The sequence below is a fragment of the Balaenoptera physalus genome, assembly GCF_965194825.1.
Source record: "Balaenoptera physalus genome assembly, chromosome: 13".
Classification (NCBI taxonomy): Eukaryota; Metazoa; Chordata; class Mammalia; order Artiodactyla; family Balaenopteridae; genus Balaenoptera; species Balaenoptera physalus.
The window spans coordinates 73,182,656-73,202,251 of NC_138892.1; the positions used below are offsets into that span (position 1 = coordinate 73,182,656).

At 34.9% G+C, this 19,596-nt stretch overlaps 1 long non-coding RNA gene across 1 annotated transcript in view; it reads left to right on the plus strand.

Moving 5' to 3' along the window:
• Positions 1-19,596, plus strand: part of LOC309641933 — an 870,732-nt gene that overhangs the window by 529,678 nt on the left and 321,458 nt on the right. The gene's annotated exons all lie outside the window — the stretch shown is intronic.

Sequence of the window (19,596 nt, forward strand, 5' to 3'; positions counted from 1 at the left end):
CCAGGGTAAAACCATTTTCTGCACACATTCCATCTCTGCCACTGGTCCAGGTGGAGTCAGAAAGCTGTGGAATTCAAGGGACTTCTTAGATGAGGAATAATCATAGAAAATCACAAGTAAAATTGGGGGTAGGGAGGTGTCTTATTCTAATGCCATATAAGGAAACAGTCTTCTCCCTCACAGGCTGCTTCCTTTCTGCAAATAGCCAAGTTCCTCATCCACCTAAATTAAGTAGCTGTCTTAACTAGAGCTGAGTATGACTGAGCTCCCATCCTCAAAGAGCTTATGATGGACGTGGCTCACTGGACAACTGTGGAGATGACATTGTTATCAAATGTTAAGCAAGTGTAGGCTCTTAGTGCTTATGGTTGTTATCACTGTTAAGCCAGACTCTTCAATGTTCTCTTCATGAAACTGGAGGAATCAGATTAATGTATTTGGAAGTCAGAAGGAATCTTAGAGATAATTTATAGTGAACAATAGATAAGACTCTTATGTCAGAAACCCTCTTAACACTGAATAGAAATAACTAAAATGTAATGGCAAGTTTCAAGACCCCATCATTCATGTTTCCACATAATATTCCTGTTAGTCTTATGCCTCCACCTATGCACCCACACCAGTTGTTCCATTGAATTGGACAAATTGTTCATGACTTACTGCATTTACTGAGCACTTAATCTGTGCCACACGCTGTGTTAGGTGTTAGGGAATGAAGTAAGAATAATACATTGAACTTATTAAAAAGGGATTCAAGAAGCAATTAAGACAGTAAAATATTGTAGAGGAAGTGTGTATAATCAACACTAACATCTTTTGATCCCTGAGCATAGATTATTTTGAGTCACAATGAACTATAGCACACCCTCCTCTAGACTTAAGCAGTGAGAAGGCAGAGTATCAAGGAAAACCACTGAGCATTGAGGTTAGCATGGGATTACTAAATTATTCTATCCTCATTCTTTCATTCCTTCATTTCTTCAACAAATATTAGTGAAAAATGAAATAGGCAAGCTGGTGTGGTACCCACACACATACGCACACAGACAACTTGGGAACAGTATTAGGTTAAGTCCATCTGGTCATAGGCGCCTCATATATTTTCAGATAAAGCAAATTGTCTCCAGGTTATTGGTTATCATGTCAGAGAGCAAAACTTCCATATCTGTTCCTGGAATACATGTTTATTATGTATGTGAATATATCAGAAATATCTGCTACAGAGCATTTTACATTTTCCAAATCACTTTCAGATACAATCCCCATCTATGTTCTTAAGTAAGAAGGAGAGTCATTATTAGCCCCATTTCACAATTGAGGAAATTGAAGTAGCCATGGAAATGTATTCCTTTGAAACCAAAGGTAATAAAAAATAGTTGTGTATAGAATGCTTCATATGTAGGAAATATCCAACATATACTTATTGATGAATACGTGCCTTACAAAATATGAAAGTTTAAAGAACATTAGAAGTCATCAATTTCCACCCATTATTCTATGAAGAAGAGATTCAGGCATTATAACTTGCCCAAGGTTGTGTATCTAGTTAGGGGTAAAGCTGGCTCTAGAACCCAGTTCCTTACTTTTTCCACCTCAATGAACAATACATTTTTCTGGTATATCTCGTCCAGGAGAGTTCTTAGCCATTCTCCTCCCCAAACCACACAGTCTATTGAAGTTTTCAGAACAGACACAATGGTATACTCATCTTCCAGCATCTATAAATATATATGAAAGCATGCCATTTTAACTGGAAATTAAGCAGGGCATAATCGGTATCTGAGACTCAGTTTGCTTTAAAGTTTGGGGTCTGCCTCACGAGATTGGGATCAGAGTAACTGGGGCTGGTGTGGGAGTATAAAGAAAGCTGATGGAAATGGGTGGTCAGCTAGGCAGATTGCCTCTAGCACACATTGCCCCTAAAGTGAGGAAGAAGAGAACTGCAGAAACATGTCTCAATCTCCCTTATCTGGCAGCCTGGTATTATTTGCAAATCTTCAAAAGAAACACTAGGAAAATTTGCCTTGTTCCCTGGATGGCTCTGCTTCCCTAATCACTGGCAGAGTTCCATAGCACAATTTACTGGGCATTACATTTCTAATCTCCCCTTGGCCCTATTATTGAATTCTCCTGCCATCCTCTCCTTCTTCCACCCTGCACTGGCCCTCATTATTGAAACATTCCAATTTTCTCCAACCAGTGATTAAATCTCAGTGACAGGAAAGGAAACTACAGCAACAGTACAGCTTTCCACAGCATGTATTCATTTTCTTTCTCCTCTGCTCAACCCACCATTTCCTCACTTTGAAGCTTCCCAGGAGAACAGTTGCTAACAGCCTGTTATGGGAAAGGGGTGGGAGAGTACGAAAAAAAGGGCTTTTCCAATCAAAATTTCAAGCAAACTTAACACATCAGAAACTGGTTTGAAGACAGTCATGCTAAACCCAGCCTGCAGCATCTCAAGGAAGATCACATCAGCCCACTGACCTAGCTTTTACAGAGCCGATTGGGAACACAGGCAAAGGGATGCGTGTGCATGCACACCCACACCCACACCCACACCCACATCCACACCCACACACACACTGTCAGTACCACGTGGTGGGAAGCAGGCTGGGCAGATAGTTTTCAAGTGCTAAAGACTAAAGATACAGTCAACAGCAGCAGCTTGCTACTCACCCAGAACCACTGCAATCTTTTTGGAGGTTAAGAGTAAGAATAGATTATTTTTTTGTTTTGTCAGTGACTGCTGTGCACCAGAAGGTCAGATTTACAAAAAAGCCACATGCTAGCATTGCAAGCATATCTTCACACAGATTCCATTGTTTCACAATAAAGTCAACTATTTCTCTTTAATATTGCTTAATTTGTATAATAAGAATCAATGTGTAATGCAACAAAAGAGCGTGTTACTCCTTAATTTATAGCCAATATGTCCTCCAAATTCTTTTAACTCAAGGAACTCATAAGAAGGGGCCAATTCTCAATTCAGTTATTAAATTGTACCTTCAATCTCTCTTCATGGAGAGCAGGCAGTCAGATACAATTATGAACTCTCACTGACAACCTTAATTAGCATGTCCTTTCCCTTCTTTCCTAACTGCCGTTATAGATACTGAAAATTCTGTTTTCTTCAGTATGTCCTTAAAATGATGGACACCTTCACCATCTGAGATGGACATAGGACCATAGAACAGGGTGTTAAGAGACCTTCGTTCTACTCTAGTAACTAACTGAGAAGATAGAGACTGGACTTTAAACCTCAGTTTCCTATGCCATAAGATGAGGGGCAAAGTTGCACAATACAAAACTATTTGCTAAGAATATAGTATCAGCATCTTTATAAAAGGTCATCTACCCAAATATATATCCTACCCTCAAAACAACCAAAAGAAGCAAGGAGGGGGGGGGGGACTTCCCTGGTGGTCCAGTGGTTAAGAATCCACTTTCCAATGCAGGGGAGGCAGGTTCGGGGAACTAAGATCCCACATGTCCTGGGGCAACTAAGCCCACGTGCTCTAGAGCCCACACACCACAACTAGAGAGCCTGCGCAGCGCAACTACTGAGCCTGTGCAACACAACGAAAGATCCCATGTGCTGCAACTAAGACCCGATGCAGCCAAATAAATAAATAAATAAATATTTTTAAAAATAACAGAAAATAAAACTCTGGGCACCAGAGCAAAATATTATATATATGATTCCTTTAAAAAAAAAAAAAGCAAGAGGAAAAGAACAAAGGAATGAATTTGTCGATTTTATCCAAATTTATCTGCCTCAAATTATTCATAATATCCCTTATTATGTGTTTAATATATATTAGATTTGTATATACAATCCAATTTTCGTTCTTAATTTTGATAAATAATGTTTTTTCACTAGTCAGTGTTCCAGTGTTTAGAAATTTTATTAATAATTTCAAATATCAATTCTGGCTTTATTATTTTATTCTTTGGTATGTTTGTTTTGTATTCTATTGATTTCTGCTCTTACCTCTATTACTTCCTTTCTCTTACTTTATTCAATTTTGATTTAGCGTTCTTCTCTATTCTTGATATCCAAGTATATGTCATTGATTTTTCAGCCTTTCTCTTTTTTTTAGTATTTGCCTTCAGTGCTATAATAGTTTCTCTAAGTAGTGCTCTAGTGTATCTGACAAGTTTTAATATGTCTTATCTTCATTATCATTCAGTTCAAATATTTTCTAAACTCTGATTTTTCTGTTTTTCATGTTTTTTGATCCAAAGATAATTTTAAAGTATGTTGTTTAGTTTATAGTCACTTCGGGTACTTATCTCTTTGTTTGAAATTTTTAGTTTAATTTTATTGTTGTCAGAAAAATATTCTGAAAGGATTTCAACCTATGGCAATTTATTGAGGCTTTGTTTATAATACAAAATTATAAGGCATTTTTGGTGAAAGTCCCATGTACTCTTAAAAAACATAGAAGTTCAGCTTCTGGTGACAGAGGAATAGCTATTGTGGAACCATCCTCCATATAGGTACAAATGATAAGCTCTGGCAAAAAGAAAAAATAAAACCTGTTTGAGGCCACTGGAAAATAGCCAAAAGCAGGCAGAACTTGACAAGATGTCTACACTTGGGAAAGGGAAATGACAGAGAGTGAATTTCCCATTTTATACAACTTTGGTCTTGAGGAAAGGTTCCAGTATGTTCCAAACAGGATGGATAAAACTAAAATAAATAAATACACAAATAAATAAAACCTTTCTGCCTTGAAGAATCAGAAGACAACATGATAAATCTAAAAAAAAAAAATTTTTTTCTGGTTTAAAGAACCAGAGGACAGAGTTCTCGATAATGATGGAACAAAGAAAATGAGAGAGAGGGAAATCACAGAAAGGAGAGACACAGAAAGAGAGAGTCCTCAACTGAGAGTATAAGCCAAATTTTAAACTGACTTCTGAACTGTGGATACACAGGGCAGACTCCGAGCAGCCCAAATAAGGCTAACAGAACTGTAGTAGACAGAATAATGCTCTTTAATCTCTGGAACCTGTGAATGTTACCTTGTATGGCAAAGTCTTTGCAGATGTGATTAAGGATCTTGAGATGGGAAGATTATCTCAGATTATCCTGCTCCATCCTAAATGCAATCACATGTATCCTTATAAGAGGGAGACAGAGTGAGATTTTACTATGCACAGAGCAGAAGACATGCGAAGACAAAGCAGAGAGAGAGATTTGAGAATTCTGGCCTTGAAATTTGGAGGGATGCAGCCATATTCCAAGGAATTCTCAAAGCCACCAAAACCTGGAAGGAGCAAGGAACATATACTCCCTAAATCCTCTGGAAGGAGGGTGGCCATGCTGACACATTGATCCTGACCCAATGATACTGATTTGGACATTCTGGACTTCCAAACTATGAGAAAATAAATTTTGTGGTTTTAAGTGAGAAGATAATTGTTTTGTTTTGTTGTGGTGATAATTTGTTACAGTAGCCAAAGGAAACTAGTATAAGAACTTACCAGAAATTTCAACTGCTGCCTGCCAAACGGGACACAGAGTTTGAAGTTTGAGTTCAGCTAAGGTAACTGCCTTCTAAAACAAAAAGTGAACCATATTAATACTCTTCAAAAAAAAAGAAAGAAAGAAAGAAAAAAGAATCCAGAATCTCCACAATGTATTGTCACAATGTCCAGGATATAATCTAAAATAACTAGACAAACCTATCTGCTCCTGATTCCCCTCCTCCAAAAAGAAAAAAAAAAAGGAAAAAAAAAAAAAAAAAAAACAGGAAAAGGTGACATACTTAAGAGTAGAGGAAGATATTTGACTTAGCAGACAAAGATTTTAAAACTTCTACTACAGCCATGCTTGAGGGCAAAAAAGAAAATTTGTCTAAATAGACATTTACCCCCCACCCCAAATTTTCTGCACACAAAGTTTGATTCTAGAATCAGTTTCCTGGATAATCTAACATAATGTAATAAATCATTATGCTTATTATAGAAACTATAAAAAGTTAAGAGACATAAAAGTTGAAAAGAAATCATCTATCCAGAAATTGGCAAATTATTGTTTGATATTATTAGTTTACTAGGCTCTTGTAACTACAGATTTTTCCTGAATTTTCATGGATGTTCTGACTGAAGGCTGACTAGTTTCAATTATAACCAAAAATATTGTTTTCTTCTCCACCTTCCTCCTTCTGTCTCCTTTTCAGCAGTTGTCATTTATATCTCTTATCCTGACAATATCCATTTTTCTAGACCTCCTCCTTTTGTAAAAGCATGTTTAAGTCTCTTTCATGAAAAATTACTCTGACCCTGCATTTCCCTCTAATTACAGTACAAGACCTTGAGAACTGAAAATTTGCCATTGTGGCCCTCACATATCCTTATTACCTTTTAAATTCTTTCCTGGTTCTCTTCCTAGTTCTATAAGAACTCTAAAGCTCCTTTCCCAAATTCTTTTTCTCTTTCTCTCTGTTTCTCTCAATATTAATTTAATGAATAATTGTATAACCAGTTCTTGACTCTTTTATCTCTTTACCTTTTCTAATGTGTGATATTATAAGTTCTTCTGGTTCTAACATCCTCCTATAAGATAATTTTTAAAATCTCTGTCTCAACATTGGATATGCTCTGCATTGCAGACTCACAAATCCATTTCTCTAGTAAATTTTTCTACTTGGATGATTGAAAATCACATAAAACTCAAAATACCCAAACTGAAATAATTATCTTGTTTAGTGGCACAAGGGAACATTATGAAAACAGAATCTCAGTATGTCTGAGAGAGGAAAAACAAGATGATGTTTAGGTGGACTTTTAAAGGAAGAATTGTCAGTATCCAGAGTTTAAGAAGCTATTCCTAGTTGGAAAAAGAATGTGAAAGATATATACTGTAAAATAGCAAGTCATGCTTAAGAATTGAGAGAATTTGATGATGCCTAAAGCATAAGGATGAAGAGAATAAAAAATGGATTGGAACTTCATTGGCCTCCTTGCTATTCTTCCAATAAATGAGGCACATTCCAATGGTAAGGGCTTTGCACTTGCTGATCTCACTTCCTGAAATGTCCTTCCTTGTTTTCTGTATAAACTCTTTCAGATTTTTATTAAAATGTTATCTTCTTAATGAGCCTACCCCTGATTGCCTCATTTAAAATTGACATCCCTCCTGTTTTCTTCCCTACTTCTTATTCTTCAGTGGCACTTTTCATCAACTACAATATTATACATCTTTTGTATTCCTTTGGTTTATTGCCTGTCTTGCAGAATATGCCCTTACTTCTCTCTAGAATTTAATCTTCACTAGGGCTTAAATTGACTCTCTTTTGTTCAGTGTTGTGTGCTCATTTCTAGAACAAACAGTCCATGGGACATAATAGGTACTCAAAAAACGTTTGTTGCCTGTGGGGGGAAAAAAAAGGATGGAGAATTAGGAACACAAACAAAACAGAGCACACATAATACCATGCTTTTTGTTTGACCCTGTCTTCACATCCAGTGTTCTCTCAACCTGTGAACTATTCTTCCCTCTTCCCTACCCAGACTGTGTTCAACCAGATAAACTCCCGTGTATTCTCCAAAACTGTGTAAGCTACTATTTCTTTTGTGAAACCCAAGCTCTCCTCTCACACCCACACCCAGATACAGTTACTTCTCTTCTGTACATCTATGCTTTACAAATAAATTTATTATGATACTATAACATTTTATTGTAGGCTTTTGCTGTTATATCTCTCTTCATTACAAATAAAAAGCTTCTTGAAGGCAAAAGCTATATTTGGTTAATTGGGAATCCTGGCAAGAACTAAAGAAAAAGGAAGTTACTCCCTTCTACCTTCTGTTACATGTTATCTGAGAAGTCTTCAAGGAAAGTGGCAAATGAATTCAAGCTTTAAAAACAAATATAAATTAACTAGACGGAAGGTAAGGAATAGCATAGATACAGTTTTATAGTTAAAAATTGCAATTTTTTGTTTGCTTATATTTGAAATGGAAAGCATAGATTTTTTTTTAGGATCACATTAATAGTTACTCACTATGAAAAGAACATATAAATCATGTTTTACCTTAATGAACTATTACCTTGAAAGTTAATTATGAGAAATATGGCAATTTGCTGATAAAAGAACCAAAAAATATAAATCCATCTAGACAAAGAGAGAATGTGTAAAATTTATATTTTGGGACTCTGAATTGAAGAAAATTTGTTTGTTTTTGAAGAAAATTAAGTCAGAAATGCCATTTCATTAGTGCTATTGCCCTTCCTTTGAGTATTCAGTAATAATATGAGGAACATATAGCATAAGTACCTCAGTACACAAAAAAGCGCAAAGCATAGCTTAAGAGGAAATTATGACTTACTACCAGTAAATCTGAACATTTCACTGCCATCCAATTACCAAATGAGAATCTCTGCTTAAAAGAAATTTTACTTTAACCTTTATGTGGACATAATTATTTCTTTTCCCAAAAATCTGTACCATTTGACATTGAAAAAAATTGGCTCAAAGCCGGGACTCCTCTCCAACTGGTTTTCTATCTGGGGGAGTTGATATATATATCATATATTTCATATATATTAGACATACTTGTATATACATGACATATTTTATATATTTAAAATATATGTATGTATGTTAATCATATGTATATGGCTAGAAACCACTTAACCTACTTTCCCAGTTTACCTGAATGTCTGAATATTTTCTATGTTGCCATTGCACTTTACAACCTTATTAGTCACTCCAGGTTAAATAGGTAGTTCTAACAGTATCAAGAATTCCTTTGTTGACTAGCAGATTTCTAGTATGAACTCAAAGGACATAGGCCAAGTCATATACAAAGGAAAAAGATGCTACAGTGGTTCGTTTGTACCGTGGGCTTGAAAATCATGAGTGGGGACTGAAGTTTTTTTATGTGCTCCACAATTCTTTGGAAAGGATGTGTAGAAGAGGTCAACAGAGTTGATGGGAGATCCAAGGTTGTTGGAGCTAGATTCCTCCACCAGAGGATGCCCTCATATTCTGGAAGTCCCCTCCCATTAAAGTCCTCCCTCATTTTAAATTCTCTGATGGCCTTGCATTACAGTTCAAATGTCCAATTCTTTTTCCATTACATATGTCTGTCTCTGCTCTACCTCTCTGACATCTCAGATCACTCAGTTTTTTGCTTAATATGTTCCAGCCATACTGGCTGTTCCTTAAATTCTGTTCTTTAAATGAGCCAAACTCAGTTGCTGTTCCTTTTTTCTAAGAAGCTCTTCTGGTTCTTCATATGATTAGCTTTCTATGAGTTTTCAAGTCTAATCATACTGTATAGCACAGGGAACTCTACCTAGTGCACTGTGGTAACCTAAATGGGAGGGAAGTCCAAAAGGGAGGGGATATCCGTATGTGTATGGCTGATTCATTTTGTTGTGCAGTGGCGGCTAACACAACATTGTAAAGCAACCATGCTCCAATAAAAATTAATAAAAAGTCTAATCTTAAATGTCATCTCGCAGAGAAGACTTCTGTGATAACACTCTTAAAGGACATCCCCTAATTCAGATTCTCTATCATATCACACTATTGTTTTTCCTTCATAGCACTTTACTGTAGAAAATATCTGGCATTTAAATGTTTATTTGTTTATCTTATTTATTTCTCTCTACAGGATATATGCTACATGAGGAGAAGGACCTGGTTTGTCTTATTCACTGCTGTCTCTCCAGTGCTAGAACAGTGCATGGAACATGGTTCATGCTCAACAGATATTTTAGCATAAATAAAAATCATGACACCGTAACTGTTTTTGTTTTTTTAATATCCATGGCAGGCAGTAAAATAATCAATGAATATTGTTGGTGAGCACTCACCCAGTCACAGACAGACAGCTCTCCCTGGATGCACTGTCCTGTAAAGTTGTCCATCTGGTCTCCTCAGAGCAGGCTGCTTGATTTTGCTCCTTTGGCAGTTGATGGGCTCAGGAGAGTTAGTTATCACTACACTGATGCAGACAGTCCATCTAAGAAAAGCCTTCTGACACTTTTATATTAAACAACCTGGTGTTTTATTTCCTAATGATAGTAATTTACTAATTCCTTCAAATAATGGAAATGCCCTCATAATTTCTGCTTATGTAGTCAAACTTTCACTCCGCTACCACACACTAAATTTCCCTGAAGCTAGAGTAAGCCTAAACTTAATTTATGGGAAGGGAGGAAAGGAAGAGCTGAAAAGCTACTCAGTTAAACTGTAAACTGACCAGATTAAGTACCAGGATCACAAGATTGAGTCCAGAGATACTAACTCTAATTTATTTCTGTTATATATTTATGAAAAACATTTCTTGAAACATACTAACTTATTCAGAGAAAGGTGGTTTTCCAGGAAAACAACACAATATTGGTCTGTTAAAAAGAAATGGATATTTTCAGAATATAACCTGCAGACTGAGAGATTTTTCTTGCTAGGACAGTACATATGGAGGCTTTGCCATGTATTTTCTGATACAATTTTAATTTCAAAAAAAAGTATCTATTTAAAGCTTTATGTATGGAGGATAATGGTGACTGCCAAATGTGAATCTCTTCACACACTACCCCAAAACAAAACAAAACCAAACCAAAAAAGAGCAACAAGGAAGGCAAATAAAATATGTGATCCAAATTTTCAACATTATTAGAAGACTGAGAATACCACTAAATTAAAATTATTTGTAACTGAAGAAATAAGTGCCAAAGCCCAAGAAAGTTCTCACTGCGGCTACATGCCTGTGGGTGTGGAGAATAAGAGATTCCTTGAGAAGAGGGACAGAGTATATTCATGAAATACAGAAAAAGCACCCCTAGAAAAAAATTTCATTACCAAATGCCCAAATATTGGTCTGAGACTTGGAAATTCACTGCACCAACCATTGAGAAGGTACTTAAAACTGGGAAGAAAGGGAGGTAGTAGCCTTAGAGAAGAACTGCTTCTTCAGGAGAAAGGTAAATAGAGAAGAATGGTACCCCTTGGGAAGATATGGTAGTAAAGGGAAAGGAAAGGGGAAGGGAATGGGAAGTAATAAGCTTGTAGAAACAAAAGGGGGCAAAAACAAAACAACTTGTCACCCTCTATCATCACCAAAAGAAACAAGAGTATCCATTAACTAACATATTTTGATAAACTGAAAGAAGTAGCCCTCAAACCAGGAATATTGTCCATTAGATACTCAAGAGTAGGAAAAAAAAAAAAAAAAAAGACAAATTTCATACAAAGCTATTAGAAGAAGAAAAATGTGAATCAAAAATTTCTGTTGAGAGAATTTCTACTCAAAAAATAAAAAATATACACAAACAGGAGAAAACTGCAGCACAACACTTTAATCTGAATTTTAAATCCTCAAACAAAAATTTGAAGATTTTTTTAAAAAATCAAGAATCATAAAAAGGAAAAAAAAAAAAAAAAAAGAAAGAAAGAAGAGAGCAACCAAACTGAAAAACAATGAGATATCATCTCATATCAGTCAGAATGGCCATCATCAAAAAATCTACAAACAATAAATGCTGGAGAGGGTGTGGAGAAAAGGGAACCCTCTTGCACTGTTGGTGGGAATGTAAATTGATAGAGCCACTATGGAGAACAGTATGGAGGTTCCTTAAAAAACTAAAAATAAAACTACCATACGACCCAGCAATCCCACTACGGGGCATATACCCTGAGAAAACCATAATTCAGAATGACACATGTAGCACAATGTTCATTGCAGCTCTATTTACAATAGCCAGGACATGGAAGCAACCTAAGTGTCCATCAACAGATGAATGGATAAAGAAGATGTGACACATATATACAATGGAATATTACTCAGCCATAAAAAGAAACGAAATTGAGTTATTTGTAGTGAAGTGGATGGACCTAGAGTCTGTCATACAGAGTGAAGTAAGTCAGAAAGAGAAAAACAAATACTGTATGCTAACACATATATATGTAATCTAAGAAAAAAAATGGTCATGAAGAACCTAGGGGCAAGATGGGAGTAAAGATGCAGACCTACTAGAGAATGGACTTGAGGCTACGGGGAGGGGGAAGGGTAAGCTGGGACAAAGTGAGAGAGTGGCATGGACATATATACACTACCAAATGTAAAATAGATAGTTAGTGGGAAGCAGCTGCATAGCACAGGGAGATAGCTTGGTGTTTTGTGACCACCTAGAGGGGTGGGATAGGGAGGGTGGGAGGGAGGGACATGCAAGAGGGAAGAGATATGGGGATATATTTATATGTATAACTGATTCACTTTGTTATAAAGCAGAAACTAACACACCATTGTAAAACAATTATACTCCAATAAAGATGTTAAAAAATAAATTTAAAAAAATCAAGAAACAAAAATTTAAAAAGTAAAAATAGAAATGGTGTAAAAAATAACTACCAAAAAATTCCTCACATGGAAGAAAGAAACCATAGTTTAGTGAACTCAGGAAAGAATTTAACAAAAAGATAAGCCATCTCTGAAAAGAAGAATAAATTACAAAGTACTTAAAAGATAATAAATTCAAAAGAAAATTTAACAAGGGACATTGAAGAAGGAAAAAAATAACCAAGAAATTGAAGTAAGATAAGGAAAAAAAAGTGATTAGAGAGATACTGAATGAAACAGAAAGCAGGCAAAGAAGGCCCAGCATGCATACAAGTAGTTTCAGAAGAAGAAAAGCAAAACAATCTAACAGAAGTAGTATTTAAACATATAATCCAAAAAAACTTTCAGAAGACTGTTAAATGTACATACTGTAAGGGCCCATTGTATACCTAAGGAAATTGACTCAGAACAATAAACTCTGAGACAAATCTTAGTAAAACTATTAGGCTTTAAAGACATAAGCAAAATCATCAGGATTCCTGGACAAAAATATCAAGCTATAAGGACAAAACCATTACAATGGTGCCAGAGTTTTCAAGAGCAACATAAAAAGCAAGGAGATAGATAGCAGCATTTTTAAAAGTCTAAGAAAAGTGGGAGCCAAGGATTTTATATCCAGCCAAGCAATACTTCAAGTAACAAGCTTCTAAAAATAAACAAATTTGTATGAGAAGGAACTCACGATATACTGTAACCATGAGCTCTCTTCATGGGGATTCTACTACCAGATGAACTTCATCAAAACAAATAATGACTGGGGATCATACCAGCCAGGGTTCTTGGCCTTCCCCAATGAAGAGAAATTGACTAGAGGCCAGACAAGAAATTCAGGCAAAGCTTTATTGGGGCCCCTGCTGCAGTAGGGGGGAGCAAGAACAAACAACAGTTTCCCTTACTTGCTGGCTCCCTGAGGGAGGCATGAGCTTGTTCCTTATATGGAGTAAGGGTAGAGATGTGTCCAGGGGTCGGGCCGGAGGGGTGGCTTGGGTTGTTTCCCACCCCTTAGGTGATGTTGTGTGCAGGGGTCATGCTCAGTACCCTGCTTTTACTTCTGACCCCCTGCTTTTGCTCGAGGCTTTTCAAAAGTGGCAGTTGGGTTTTTTGGTCTCTATGTATCTTTTGTCCAGAATTTACTCCAGCAGCACATGCATGCAGTTATTTTTAGTCCCATACAGTTTCTTTATATTTTGTTGCTCCAGGAGAGGTGTGTCCAGATGCAAGAACTGCAGCACTGCAGCAAAGGGCCCCAGGTCCCAGCCTGTCTCAGGGAGGTTTCTACAAAAGAACAGAAGGTGAGCATATAGTACATCTAATTGTAGAACTAATACGAGATTAGATATAGGTTTAGGTACATGGGTGAAAAAATACTATGTAAACATTACATATTCTGAAAAAGTAGAAATAATGTAACTAATGAATAGAAGGAGAAAACAAGAAAGGAGAAAGTAGACTAAGATCATTGACTGTTGTTAAAGTGAATAGCTGGGAATCAAAGACTATCATTTAAATTTCACAAACTGCATACTGAAATATTAAGCAAGGAATAAGTGGATTAAAGGTAATATAAAAGGTACACTTGAATAGGCAATAATTAAAACAAAATATAAAACTTCCTCATAACCAAAAGAAATTTTTTAAATAGAGGAAAGAAGACTCAAAAAAAAAAAAAAAACAGAAAGAAGTACAGTAAAGGTAACACAATAGACATAGTAATTAGTAATTATAAATAATATGAAAGAAGCAACATATCAATCATATCAATAAATATGAACAGGCTTCAGTCACCTACCAAAGAAAAAGATTTTCAAATTGGCTCATAAAGCAAACCCATCTCTCTTCTGTGTACATGTGAAACACTTAAATCAGTAAGTCAAAAGTGTTAAACAAAAAATCAAATACCTAGGAATAAACCTGTCTAAGAAGGTAAAAGACCTGTACTCAGAAAACTATAAGACACTCATGAAAGAAATCAAAGATGACACAAAGAGATGGAGAGATATACCATGTTCTTGGATGGGAAGAATCAATAGTGTGAAAATGACTATACTATCCAAAGCAATCTACAGATTCAATGCAATCCCTATCAAATTGCCAATGGCATTTTTTACAGAACTAGAACAAAAAATCTTAAAACTTGTATGGAGACACAAAAGACCCTGAATAGCCAAAGAAACCTTGAGTGAAAAAAACAGAGCTAGAGGAATCAGACTCTCTGACTTCAGACTATACTACAAAGCTACAGTAATCAAGACAGTTTGGTACCAGCACAAAAACAGAAACATAGATCAATGGAACAGGATAGAAAGCCCAGAGATAAACCCACACACTTATAGTCAACTAATGTCTGACAAAGGAGGCAAGGATATACAATGGAGAAAAGACAGTCTCTTCAATAAGTGGTGCTGGGAAAACTGGACAGCTACATGTAAAAGAATGAAATTAGAACACTCCCTAACACCGTACACAAAAATAAACTCAAAATAGATTAAAGACCTAAATGTAAAACCAGACACTATAAAACTCAGAGAAAAACATAGGAAGAACACTCTTTGACATAAATCACAGCAAGATCTTTTTTGACCCACCTCCTAGAGTAATGGAAATAAAAACACAAATAAACAAATGGGACCTAATGAAACTTCAAAGCTTTTGCACAGCAAAGGAAACTATAAACAAGGTGAAAAGACAACCCTCAGAATGGGAGAAAATATTTGCAAATGAATCAACGGACAAAGGATTAATCTCCAAAATATATAAACAGCTCATGCAGCTCAATATCAAAAAAACAAACAACCCAATCAAAAACAGGCAGAAGACCTAAATAGACATTTCTCCAAAGAAGATATACAGATGGCCAAGAGGTACACGAAAAGCTGCTCAACATCACTAATTATTAGAGAAATGTTAACCGAAACTACAATGAGGTATCACCTCACACCAGTTAGAATGGGCATCATCAGAAAATCTACATACAACAAATGCTGGAGAGGGTGTGGAGAAAAAGGAACCCTCTTGCACTGTTGGTGGGAATGTAAATTGATACAGCCACTATGGAGAACAGTATGGAGGTTCCTTAAAAAACTAAAAATAGAATTACCATGTGACCCAGCAATCCCACCACTGGGCATATACACAGAGAAAACCATAATTTAAAAAGACACATACACCCCAATGTTCATTGCAGTACTATTTACAATAGCCAGGTCATGGAAGCAACCTAAATGCCCATCAACAGACGAATGGATAAAGAAGATGTGGTATATATATATATATATATATATATATATATATAATGGAATATTACTCAGCCATAAAAAGGAACAAAATTGGGTCATTTGTAGAGATGTGGGTGGACCTAGAGACTGTCATACAGAGTGAAGTAAGTCAAAAAGAGGAAAAAAAAGTATCGTATATTAACACATATATGTGGAATCTAGAAAAATGGTACAGATGAACTGGTTTGCAAGACAGAAATAGACACAGATGTAGAGAACAAACATATGGACACAAAGGGGGGAAAGCTGGGGATGGGGTGGTGGTGGGATGAATTGGGAGATTGGAACTGACACATATACATTAATATGTATAAAATAGATAACTAATAAAAAAATTGAAAAAATAAGATTGAAAAAAAGTGTTAAACATAATGGCAAAGGCAAAAATATAGATAGCAAATGGAAGCAGTAAGGAAGCAGGGCTTGTGTATTTTTTATATCTAAGTAAAATTCAAGTCAGAAAACATTAAATGAGAACAAAAAAGAGATTTTAAAATGCTATAAGCCACAATTCACAATTAAGAAATAAAAATTGTAATATCTATGGCCATATATTAATCATTTATTTAAAACAAACTGTGAGAGAGAAAGATGAAGTAGATATTAAAAACTGGAGACTTTAACACATTATTCTCAGTTCAAGACAGATCAAATGAAAAAAATTGGGCCATGGAAAATCTAAACAACATAATCAACAATATAGAATATATGGGGATATATCAAACATTACACAGTGCTATGGAGAATATTCTTTCTTCTCAAATGCACATAAAATATTCACAAAAATTATCCATATATTAGGTCACAAAGAAAGAACCAGTAAGTTCCATAAATTAGAAACAGTTACAACTACACTCTGATCACAATGCAAAACAACTAGAAATTAAAAGAAATTCCACATGGAAATAAAAGACCTTCTATTAAATAACTCCCAGGTGGAAGATGAAATATAATCATAAGTTACAAAATTTCTGAAAAAAGAATGATAACAAAAATATTATGTATTAAAATGTGTGGGCTATATTTAAAGTAATAATCAGAGGAAAATTCATAGTCTTAAACATCTATATCAGGGGTTAGAAAACTACAATCCCAAGGGGAAAATTCAGCCCAATGTCTGTTTTGTGTGACCTGTAAAAACAGTCAAGCTTATTCTCTTATGACTGTTTTTGCACTACAACTGCAGAGTTGAAACAGCTCACAAAACCTAAAATGTATACTATATAGGCCCTTTACAAAAAAAGTTTACCAGTTCTTGTTCCATGTGAATAGACAGATAAAAAGTAAATAAATAAATTCACAACTCAAAAAGTTCAAAAAAAGTAAGTAAGAAGATAATAGAGATAAAAGAAAATAATAGAAAATAAAGTGATAATAATAGAGAATAAAAGAAAATAATAGAGGTAAAAGTAGAGATTAACTCAGTAGAGGAAAGAAAATAGCCTGTTAAATTCAGTCAAACTCCTGACTTTTAAAAAAATCAACAAAATAGACAAAACACTAGCTAAATGAACACTTTTTTTAAAAAAAGAGAAGACATGAAAGAGATAATTATTGATACAGAGGGAGAAATATACATTATCATAAAATAATACAGTATAATAAGAAGCAAATTTTGCACACCTGCATAAAAAACTGAAAATGTAAATAAAGTTGATTATTCATTAGTAAAATTAAATTTATCAGAATTATCAGGTAGACAGTAAAATAATTTCCATAATGTTATCAACATAAAAAATAAAACAAAATAGCAAATCAGGAGAAATTTTTTGCAATATATATTACAGATAAAGGGATAATATGCCTAGTAAAAATAAACTTTTTTTTTAATTTGGGGAAAGTAAAAGACAAAAATTCTATAGAAAAAGTGGCAAAAGATATGAACATAGATGAATTCATAAAAAGCATATGATCCCTGAACACATGAAATGCTGTTCAATGTTATTTATAATAAAGAAAATGCAAATTAAAACCTCACTAAGATATCTTTTATCAACATTCAATTGGTAGAAATTCAAAATCTTAATAATGAACTCTACTGACAAGGCTGTGGAGAAACAGGTATTCTCACACTTTGCTTTGGGAATGCAAAATTGTACAATCCTTTTGAAGAATTTGGTGATATCTAACAAAATTATATATACATTTACACTTTGTACCAGAAATCTCACTTCTAGAAAGTTACCATGAAGATATGTTTAGAACACTATGAAAATACAAGTTGCATGTTATTTGTAACTGCAAAATACTGAAAGCTACCTAAATGTCCAAACATGGGAATTGTTTGGTTAAACTACTATACATCCACACAATGGAAGACTACACAGCCGTAAAAAGATCAAGGAAGACTTATATGAATAAATATGGAGTGATTTTTAGGTTACAGTAATGAAAAAGAAAAGTGCATATCAGTACATGATACACTGTGTGTGTGTCCTTACTTTTGCAAATAGAAACAGGAAGAATAAGCCATAAAATAATGAAATAAATTACTTGAAAGGGGTGAAAAGGAGCAAGAAGCTAGGAGAAGGTTCATAGCTGGGAATGATACTTCTCTAGCTTAATTTTTGTGTAGTTTTGAAATTTAGAAGCATACTAATATTTTCCATTTTAAAATATGAAAATTTTTAAAAATGAGAAAAAACCCTAGAACTGTATGCAATCAGAAACAAATGAACTCAAATTAATAATATAACCACACTCAACAAAGGAGGCAAAAATATACAATGGAGAAAAGACAGTCTCTTCAGTAGGTGGTGCTGGGAAAATTGGATAGTCACATGTAAAAGAGTGAAATTAGAACATTCTCTAACACCACACACACACACAAACTCAAAATAGATTAAAGACCTAAATGTAAGACCAGATACTATGAAACTCCTAGAGGAAAACATAGGTAGAACACCCTCTGGCCTAAATAACAGCAATATCTTTTTGGATCTATCTCCTAGAGTAATGGAAACAAAAACAGGAAAAAAAAAAAAAATGAGTCCTAATTAAATTGAAAAGCTTTTGCACAGCAAAGGAAACCATAAACAAAATGAAAAGACAACTTACAGAATGGGAGAAAATATTTGCAAATGATGCAACTGAAAAGGGATTAATCTGAAAAATACACAAAGAGCTCATACAGTTCAATATGAAAAAAAACCAAACAATCCAATCAAAAACTGGGCAGAAGGTCTAAATAGACATTTCTCCGAAGAAGACATACAGATGGCCAAAAGGCACATGAAAAGATGCTCAACATCACTAATTATTAGAGAAATGCAAATCTAAACTACAATGAGGTATCACCTCACACTGATCAGAGAGGCCATCATCAAAAAGTCTACAAATAATAAATGCTGGAGAGTGTGTGGAGAAAAAGGAACCCTCCTACACTGTTGGAAGGAATGTAATTGGTGCAGCCACTATGGAGAACAATATGGAAGTTCCTTAAAAAAACTAAAAATAGAGCTACCATATGATCCTCCAATCCCACTCCTGGGCATATATCTGGAGAAAACCGTAATTTGAAAATGTTCATTGCAGCACTATTTACAATAGCCAAGACATGGAAGCAACCTAAATGTCCATTGACAGATGAATGGATAAAGATGATGTGGTATATATATACAATGGAATATTACTCAGGCATAAAAAAAGAATGGAATAATGCCATTTGCAGTAACATGGATGGACCTAGAGATTATCATACTAAATGAAGCAAGTCAGACAGAGAAACACAAATATCATATGACATCATTCATATGTGGAATCTAAAAAAAAATGATCAAATGAACTTATATAAAAAAGTAGGTATACAAAATAAACCCACAGACAGAGAAAACAAGCTTATGGTTACCAAAGGGGAAAAGTGGAGGGAGGGATAAATTAGAAGTTTGGGATTAACATATACATACTACTATGTACAAAATAGATAACAAACAAGGACCAACTGTATAGCACAGGG